This window comes from Bison bison, unplaced genomic scaffold, assembly GCF_000754665.1.
Source record: "Bison bison bison isolate TAMUID 2011002044 unplaced genomic scaffold, Bison_UMD1.0 scf7180017864533, whole genome shotgun sequence".
NCBI lineage: Eukaryota > Metazoa > Chordata > Mammalia > Artiodactyla > Bovidae > Bison > Bison bison.
The window spans coordinates 7,559,439-7,570,302 of NW_011495082.1; positions in this window are offsets into that span (position 1 = coordinate 7,559,439).

Here is a 10,864-nt window from a genome sequence, read left to right on the forward strand (position 1 = left end):
CTCAGAACTATAATGAATTCTGAACTGGCAATATGTAATTTAAATACAATTTTCATAATGGTTAGTGATTTCCTGCCTGGACCTTACCCCTGAGTACTTATATGTGAAAATCACCATACTTTTGATAAGCAATGCCTAGAAACATTTCCCAGAAGTGTGTGTGTGTGTGTGTGTTTGTGTGCACGCACATGCATGCATGCAACTGTGAATGTAAAGGTTGGCCAAGGAGAAGGAAATGGTTTTGAAATGACCAAATAAATATTATTTATTGGAGCATTAAGCAAGGTTATTGACATCTTTCCTTAGTTTTCTTTACAAGGGTGGCAAATCTCCAGGATTCAAGATGGAAATCAAATTTAAAAAATAAATAAATAATCAGCATCTCCTCAGCAATGGTACCCACTGAGAAAGCAACACTTATTAAAAGCTGAACACGTGAGCAACACAGTTAAAGAGGCCTGCCCTCAGAGCCCAACAACTAGATTATAGACTCAAAATCCCTCCTGCAACAGAAAGAACTGACGAAGAACCATCTTCTCAGTCCCTGCTTATTCTTTGCAACTCTGTACATCTGTTTTTCTCACCCACTTGACTTCCTTCCTCCTTCTATGACTGCATCTCAATTTTGTGTTAGGGAACTATTGCTCCCCCAAGGCATAAACTCTTTGGGGAACAAAGTGTCTTCCACCATCTTTAGCTAAAGGGCTAAAGACATGCTTACTTTTGTGGGAAGTGAGTCTTGAGCAGGAGGATGCAAGGAGCCAAGTTAGATGGGCTCTCTTGTTCCAGCAATGATGCCATGAGACTGCTGCCCAAACCCCTAGAGCTGCTCTGGATCTATCCTTTTCCAAGTTTGGGAGTTACAGACTTCCTGCTGAGCTTTGCCTCTTCTCACATTTTTCCTATAAATTCCCTATTCCTCAAATAACCTAGGGTTAGTTCTGTCACTTGCAACTAAAGAACCCCACTCATAGGCCACCCACCCTGCCTTCTGCCTGCATACACGTGTGTGCATGCTCAGTCGTGTCTGACTCTGTGTGATTCCATGGACTATAGCCTGCCATGGCTGTCCATGGAGTTTTCCAGGCAAGAATACAAGAGTGGGTTGCCATTTCCTACTCCAAGGGATCCTCTTGACCCAGGGATTGAACCTGCCCCTCCTGTGTCTCCTGCACTGGCAGGCAGATTCTTTACAACCACGCCACCTGGGAACTGGCCTGCTGCTGCTGCTGCTGCTAAGTCGCATCAGTCATGTCTGACTCTGTGCAACCCCATAGACGGCAGCCCACCAGGCACCCCCGTCCCTGGGATTCTCCAGGCAAGAACACTGGAGTGGGTTGCCATTTCCTTCTCCGATGTGTGAAAGTGAAAAGTGAAAGTGAAGTCGCTCAGTCGTGTCTGACTCCTAGCGACCCCATGGACTGTAGCGCACCAGGCTCCTCCGTCCATGGGATTTTCCAAGCAAGAGTACTGGAGTGGGGTGCCATTGCCTTCTCCGGGGAACTGGCTTAGAGCCTGTTAAAACTGTCTGGGGTAAAGACAGGGTCCTTCCATGATCCTTCCTGTGAGTTCTATGCCTCATTTAGGGACAATGCCATAAAGAAAAGAAAGAGGTTAAGCTTCCATTTCAGAGGTCAGCCAAGCATGGAAGTCAGAAACTGGAAGTAAACCTATATGGTCACAATTACATACAAATGAAAATGTATATTAAAGATATAACACAGATGCTAACTTTTGTTTAATAAACCTAGGTTATGATGTAATTTAAAATCAGTTCTTAAAAGTTGGCCTTGTTATTTTCTGGTCTTTAAATATTACTTGCTATAGATTGAATGTTTGTATCCTCCCAAAATTTATATGCCAAAACCTAATGGTGGCTCAGTTGGTAAAGAATCCACCTGCAATGTGGGAGACCTGGATTTGATCCCCCTGGTTGGGAGATCCCCTAGAGAAGGGAATGGCTACCCACTCCAGTATTCTGGCCTGGAGAATTCCATGGACTGTATAGTCCAAGGCATTGCAAACAATCAGACATGATTGAGAGACTTTCACTTTTCAGTCTCGTATATGATGGTAGTTCGAGGTGGGGTCTTCAGAAGGTGATTAGGTCAAGAGGGTGGAGCCCCCGTGAATGGGATTCAGTTCATTTCAGTTGCTCAGTCGTGTCCGACTCTTTGCGACCCCATGAATCGCAGCACGCCAGGCTTCCCTGTCCATCACCAACTTCCAGAGTTTACTCAAACTCATGTCCATCGAGTCGCTGATGCCATCCAGCCATCTCATCCTTTGTCATCCCCTTCTCCTCCTGCCCACAATCCCTCCCAGCATCAGGGTCTTTTCCAATGAGGCAACTCTTCACATGAGGTGGCCAAAGTATTAGAGTTTCAGCTTCAACATCAGTCCTTCCAATGAACACCCAGGACTGATCTCCCTTAGGATAGACTGGTTGGATCTTCTTGTAGTCCAAGGGACTCTCAAGAGCCTTCTCCAACACCACAGTTCAAAAGCATCAATTCTTCAGTGCTCAGCTTTCTTCATAGTCCAACTCTCACATCCACACATGACCACTGGAAAAACCATAGACTTGACTAGACGGACCTTTGTTGGCAAAGTAATGTCTCTGCTTTTGAATATGCTATCTAGGTTGGTCATAACTTTCTTTCCAAGGAGTAAGCATCTTTTAATTTCATGGCTGCAATCACCACCTCCAGTGACTTGGAGCCCAAAAAAATAAAGTCTGACACTGTTTCCATGGTTTCCCCATCTATTTCCCATGAAGTGATCGGACCAGATGCTATGATCTTCGTTTTCTGAATGTTGAGCTTTAAGCCAACTTTTTCACTCTCCTCTTTCACTTTCATCAAGAGGCTCTTTAGTACTTCTTTGCTTTCTGCCATAAGAGTGGTATCATCTGCATATCTGAGGTTATTGATATTTCTCCCAGCAATCTTGATTCCAGCTTGTGCTTCTTCCAGCCCAGTGTTTCTCATGATGTATTCTGCATGTAAGTTAAATAATCAGGGTTACAGTGTACAGCCTTGACGTACTCCTTTTCCTATTTGGAACCAGTCTGTTGTTCCATGTCCAGTTCTAACTGTTGCTTCCTGACCTGCATATAGGAATGGGATTAGTGCCCTATAAAACAGACCTCAGAGTACTCCCTCACCCCTTCTGCCACGTGAAAGCCCAGCAAGAAGATAGCTGCCTATCAACCAGGAAATGTGCCCTCATGAGGCACTAAATTTGCTGGTGCCTTGATCTTGGACTTTCCAGCTTCCAAAACTATGAGAAATAAATGTTTGTTGTTGAAGACCCCCAGTCTATGGTATTTTTGTTATACCAGCCCAAACTAGCATTATCAGTTATTACTCTAACATTATGCTTCCTTAAGAAAAACACAGGTTGTTTTCCATATTAAAACAAACAAACAATACCAACAACAGAAAACAGTACCTGCTAGAGATTCACGGTTTGTGGCAACTTGGTCAACCATCTGGACTAACTGAAATAACTGTAGCAGCAGTTTATGATTCACACACACTCATGTGAAGAAAAGGATGGCTTTGGGGTCCCTGATTCTTGTATTAGCTTCCCGGAAGGATGTCTCTTTGTGGCTCTTTTTGCACAGGCACACTTCTGTCACATAGCTTGACTCCCAGCAGCTCCCTTTCAACTGGCCAAAATGAGACAATCTTCCACCAGCCCCCTATGAGCAGCCCAGACACTGAAAAACCAGAACAGCCTCTCTTTCAAATAGCAAGAGGAGCCCTGGACAGTAACTTTCTAATCATTCATTCCAGAACCCTTTGAAGCTATAAAAGTTACCATTATTCCCATAATAGTAAAGATTACCAATTAACTTCTCTAGAAACTTCTTTCAAGCCTTTTTAAAGGGGCTATCCCTTTTCCTAAACTTTCAACAAAATCAAACAAAGCAAAAGTTGAGGTTTGTTTGTTTTTTTCTTTTTAAATAGAGTTATGCGTTAGTTTTCTCACGTTTTCCAGGGTTACTGCCTTTGGCAACTAATTCTGTTGTTTAATACCTCTCATCTTGGCTTCTCTCTTCAACATAAAGGACAGTGTGGGCCAGTATTTAACTAACATTTAAACTACAACAATCCCCCAGCCCTGCTGGGTTTGAAGAAGTGAGGCACCATGCCAACCTATTCTCCCCTAATAGGGAGAATGCTATTCCTTTAATGCGCAGACCTCACATCCTCCTTCAGAATTGTTTTCTAGTGCAAATGAGCATTCTTACACCACTGTAGGAGTCAGCCACCAAATTCTGTATTAAACAACTCCTAAGTATCTGACACTATTTTAGGCACTCTGGTATAAATAGAAATAGTAGAAGGTAATGTATGCTTGTAAACAACCCCCCTCCCCCCGACACATACACACAAAACCACCAAATTTTAGGGCAGATACTGGTTTTCCTATGAAGGCTACATCTTTATCTGAGCTCGGAACCTCCTTGGATCTTGCAGCCTGCATTGTCTTCCCAGGCTTTGTGAAAGAAACCAAACATAGAAATGGCAGAGGCAAAGTAATGGTAATCACAATAGTGAATAATGAATCTTGGGAGAATGGAACCACAACGCAGAACAGCTGACTCAGACTTGCTGTCCCGAGAGACCACAAACTATAGTGACTCAAGTATTTATCGTGAGACTTGTATTTACCTATGTGATTATTTGTTTTATCATCCCTTCTCACTGACTTCAGTTGCCCCCTACTTTTGGCGTACAGAATACCCTGTAGAGTTCCTGAGATCGGTAGAAGTCGCAAACAGGAAGGTAAGTCCACAATCTTGATGTTTCCCAGGACCAGCAGCGTGAGCATCACCTGCGACTTGTTAGAAAAGCTAACTTCCAGGCTCCACCCCAAATCTACTAAATCAGAATCTGCATTCCAACAAGATCCCCTGGGTGACTCCTCCACTCATTAAAATTTGAAAAGTTCTGGTCTCCAGCATTTAATAATTTGAAAGAGCTTTCAACACTACCTGAAGTCCCTGGTTGTAATTTCTAGAATGTGAAAGAGAATTTATAATGCATGCACACGTCTTCTCGGGAGTACAGCACGCAGCCTTTCTGATTTGTAGCTGAAATAAGAAGACATCTTATGAGATCTGTCTCTACTGATATGAATTGTCCGACAGTGAAATTTTTCACGGCATATATGCTTCCACTGAAAGAAAAGAATTTATGTGCTTATTAAATTTAAAACAGTTACATTTATTTTAATAACACTTAACATGAACATGAATTATGCAACCACATTAAGGAAAGACTAAGGAAAGTAAAACCAGTTCCTATAAAATAACTTTGTCACCTAAATATGCCCAAAACAAAATTTGGGCTGACATGACTTTTCTTTTTCTTTTTTCCAAAATATCCCACTAAATAGATGGTTTCAAACTGCCCTTACCAAAGAATGATTTTGCCACAATGCTTATTATCCATATGGTTCCTCCCGTTATAAAATAGTCACGAAAAATGAAGGGGAAGAACTTCGGTTTTCTTCTGAAGAATTTACCTGAGGTGACAAAATAGACTAAAATGATACTATTGCAAGGGTTAAACTTACATTCCATGTCCTCCAAAAATCTAATGAAATTTGGGCCTTCTGGGAAGGATGGAGAAAATATTATAGAAGATGAAGACTCTAAGGAAAACAATCTCCATGGGTAGTTCAAGAGGAATGAGAACCTATCTACAGCATTCAGGATTTAGGTTAAAAATGAGGAAATGTTTCCTGACAATTAAGATCACTAAGTGCATAAATTAGCACTATATGGAAATTTAAGAGGCCATCATGTTAATGGCATTAGCTTCCTTGAAGTCATTAAGTTGATTTATTCTTATTGGGTCTATAGATTTAAACATAATAGTGTTGTTGCTGTTATCTTGGACTGTAGTCCACCAGGCTCCTCTGTCCATGGAATTCTCCAGGCAAGAATATTGGAGTGGGCAGCCTTTCCCTTTTCCAAGGGATCTACCTGACTCAGGGATCGAACCCTGGTCTTGTGCATTGCAGGCAGATTCTTTACCATGTGAGCCACCAGAGAAGCCCATTAGTATGAAAAAAAATTACAAATGAGTACTAACAATATACCAGGCTCTGTGCTTTGTACTCTACATGCATTGTGGGTGCTGTGATTACTCTCATTTTATAGTTGGAAAGAACTGATTCTATGAGAGGTTAAGTGACTTATCCAAAGTCCCCACGGCAGTTTGAGGTAGGACCAGGATTTGTACAAGGCGGCTTCCCTCCAGAGGCAGCACGCTGACCCTCTCTATTACACTATACTGTCTCCTGATACTGGTACATAGTGACAAGCCAGACTGGGCCCCAAAGCTGGATTCACCTGGAGCTGTGGCCACCAGCCTTAACTATAGTCCATACTGGGAAAGGAGTGTAAAGTTAATATCTAGTTAACTGGGTGGTTGAAACCTTGAATTTACTCCTTGTCTGTTCATTGTGTCCTCAGTCACCAGTCCCAGCCCACCAAGAGCTGACTTAGGCTGCCCCAAGCTTTCCATATGCCATCCACATGGCTCTCACCATATCAGCACTCAGAAACAAAGCCATTCTGGAGACATTCTGACCCCCATTGCGCTAACCAACCATGATCTGTCAACATGTAGCACAACTAGAACAACAAACCCATCCCCCCGCCCCCAACTCTTTCTCAATTATACACAAAGCAAATGACAAGTTTTCATCAGAAAGACCATCAGAAGAGCCTGAAATTGAGCTGACGCCATCATCAGCATACTATAAGTACAGTGGATTTAAGGTCTCTAGGGTCTATCTAGACCAAATAAGATAACATATGTAAGGCCCGGCCAGCATGCCGGCCACAGGTACTCAGGCAATGTCAGTTCTTTCCTTTCCCCCTCCTTAATTATACAGCTCTCACGTCTTTTATTTCACTTCTGAATTTGAGAGTAGAAGGTCTGATCCCTTTAGAAAAAGCCAGGACATATCCCATGGTGAAGGAGACAGACTGGAGTCAGAAGTGACAGGGCAGCAACAGAGGTATTTACAAGGTGCCTCCACTTTATAAAAGGCCGCTCAATTCCCTGAGAGAAAAGGGAAGGGAGTGCGCATCAAGACTTAACACAAAATAGCAGAAAAGATCTGAGAGCTAACGCAGAAATTTGACACCTGACCACTATAAACCTCCCTGTGCTCTAAGGAACCATGAATCATTTGAAAACACTAAATGCCTGGGGTTTAGTGTACTGTTACCAGTAGCTTAGGACAAATAGAAAACACTGAACTAACCAAAAGCCATGAAAATGGCCCAAGTATTCACGGGAAGATTCAAATGGACTAATGATTAAAATGGATTCAGGTAACCTTCTACCTTATAAGGTGCTTTACTTGTACTTAGAAGCTTCAAAATGGATTTCTTGGTTACAGTAGAAATTATCAATTTATGTATTAACTTTTCAAACTGTATTTTATACTGTATTATAAAGGCATTATTATTATAAGTAAGATGCTTGTTTTTCTTAGTAACTCACCCTAGAAGCAAGTCTACCATAGAGGCCTCTGTGCTCTAGTGAGTCAGCAGAAGGCAAGCAGTCTGAAAGGAAGAAGTTTCTTCAGCAAAGAGTTTTTCAAATTTTTGAAACTCATATCGTCCTTTCATAGGTATCAACATCTTATGCTTCCTTTGAATGTTATATTTGATTCAAAGCAAAATGAATATTATTATTTACATTGAATCAAAACAATGGAAATAGTAAGATTTTGCTTTCAAACCACAGGGTCCTGTGCCGCCATCATGACACTGGAGCTAGCAAAACCAGGGAGAGTATGCTACTGCTCACTTGAAAAATCTATACTCATGCCAAAGCAGTCTCACTGATCAAATTTCAGAGTTCCAATCTGCTTCACACTCACCGAATACTCATGATCTTTAAAGAAGCCTAAGTAAATCACAGAGAGAAACATGTGAACTCTTCTAGTTTAAAAATAGTTAAATCTTAGCAATTGTCTCTGCAACTTTTGCCAGGTATTTGTTAGTCATTCTAAGTCATGAAGCTTTAAAAGCAACACCCATGTTTTACAAATTGTTGGAACATTTTATAGGCTGTCATTTTCTGTCATCATCTGGATTTAGGCTTTTTTTTTCCTTCTTCTTCTTCTGAAACATACTCAACACATAATGTGTCTTGTGAGCTACCATCATTTGTTTACATGGAGGGAGAAGGCAGCATGGCATTCTGGAAGATTTCAAAGGCGATGACAGTCAGATACACTCACGTTCAAATCCTGAATCTGTTGCTGACTACCTAGATGACCGTGAGCATGTTCCTTAAATGAGCTTAACAATTCCCCTCTCTCAGGACTGTTGTGAGACTTAGAAGAATACATTTAAAGCCCCTTGCACAATACCTTGGCACACAGTAGGTAGTGTAATTTTTTCATAATTATGAAGTTTATGTAAAGATTTTTGTATTTACATTATAACTTTTAACACATATAGGATTGGGTATTCCTTTAAAAAGAGAAAATATTTTGAAGTCTTAAAATGACAAGTATGATGTGTCTAGATTTAATGAAATTTGATCTTTACTATCATAATAGTGATCATTTTGAATGAAATTGAAATATTGTTACCTAGGCAATACCCAAAAGCTATTTACTCAAGATAGTGTGAAAGGAGATGCAAAAATTACTTTAATAATTACCAATATATTCCCCAATACTAGTTATCTTGTCATATTATATAAATTAACCACACTGTGCCTTCCACTAGTGTAGCAAATCTTTTTTTCTGATATACCAACTACAGTTAATTTTGAACAGCCACCTAATATTATCAAGACATCATCAGATTCAGGAACTTTGATTACCTTTAACTCCCCCATTCATAGGGTTTGGATGCTCTTTGGTCATGGGGTAACTAATTCTCCCGGCATGAATCCTTCCCTTCTCCCCTGACTTGCAGACAGTCATACTCTGCCCAAGAGCAAGGCAGAAAATACTCACTGAAGGAACAAGGCTCTGCAATTCCTGCTTGCCACACTGTAAAGTACTAGAAACAAAGAAAGCATGACAAAGATAGAATCTAATTGTTTTAACCAGTGAGAAAATTTTAAGCAATAATGTTGAGACAATTTCCCAACAACCCAGATAAACTATGATTAAGTCTATGTTTACATATTGATAAATGTCCAGAAGAAAAATGACAAATGCAATCATCTCGATATTTTATTCTAGGAAATTAACCATTATATGGCAAAATCAAAGCAAAACAAAAATGCCTTCAATTCTACTCCACCCTAAAAGACAATACCATACAAGGGATGGGGAAATACTAACATTTGATTAAAACACAACAGAGAAATAAATATCATTCAGATTTCCTTAGAATTTAGAATTTGACATAGGTGAAAGTTCCTGCGGATGTTGGCAATTTGATCTCTGGTTCCTCTGCCTTTTCTAAAACCAGCTTGAACATCAGGAAGTTCACGGTTCACATATTGCTGAAGCCTGGCTTAGAGAATTTTGAGCGTTACTTTACTAGCGTGTGAGATGAGTGCAATTGTGTGGTAGTTTGAGCATTCTTTGGCATTGCCTTTCTTTGGGATTGGAATGAAAACTGACCTTTTCCAGTCCTGTGGCCACTGCTGAGTTTTCCAAATTTGCTGGTATATTGAGTGCAGCACTTTCACAGCATCATCTTTCAGGATTTGGAATAGCTCAACTGGAATTCCATCACCTCCACTAGCTTTGTTCGTAGTGATGCTTTCTAAGGCCCACTTGACTTCACATTCCACGATGTCTGGCTCTAGGTCAGTGATCACACCATCATGATTATCTGGGTCATGAAGATCTTTTTTGTACAGTTCTTCTGTGTATTCTTGCCATCTCTTCTTAATATCTTCTGCTTCTGTTAGGTCCGCACCATTTCTGTCCTTTATTGAGCTCATCTTTGCATGAAATGTTCCTTTGGTATCTCTGATTTTCTTGAAGAGATCCCTAGTCTTTCCCATTCTGTTGTTTTCCTCTATTTCTTTGCATTGATCACTGAAGAAGGCTTTCTTATCTCTTCTTGCTATTCTTTGGAACTCTGCATTCAGATGTTTATGTCTTTCCTTTTCTGCTTTGCTTTTTGCTTCTCTTCTTTTCACAGCTATTTGTAAGGCCTCCTCAGACAGCCATTTTGCTTTTTTGCATTTCTTTTCCATGGGAATGGTCTTGATCCCTGTCTCCTGTACAATGTCACGAACCTCATTCCATAGTTCATCTGACACTCTATCTCTCAGATCTAGGCCCTTAAATCTATTTATCACTTCCACTGTATAATCACAAGGGATTTGATTTAGGTCCTACCTGAATGGTCTAGTGGTTTTCCCTACTTTCTTCAATTTAAGTCTGAATTTGGCAATAAGGAGTTCATGGTCTGAGCCACAGTCAGCTCCTGGTCTTGTTTTTGCTGACTGTATAGAGCTTCTCCATCTTTAGCTGCAAAGAATATAATCAATCTGATTCCAGTGTTGACCATCTGGTGATGTCCATGTATAGAGTCTTCCCTTGTGTTGTTGGAAGAGGGTGTTTGTTATGACCAGTGCATTTTCCTGGCAATCGAAAAAGCAAGAGAGTTCCAGAAAAACATCTATTTCTGCTTTATTGACTATGCCAAAGCCTTTGAGTGTGTGGATCACAATAAACTGCGGAAAATTCTTAAAGAGATGGGAATACCAGACCACCTGATCTGCCTCTTGAGAAGTTTGTATGCAGGTCAGGAAGCAACAGTTAGAACTGGACATGAAACAACAGACTGGTTCCAAATAGGAAAAGGAGTTCGTCAAGGCTGTATATTGTCACCCGGTTTATTTAA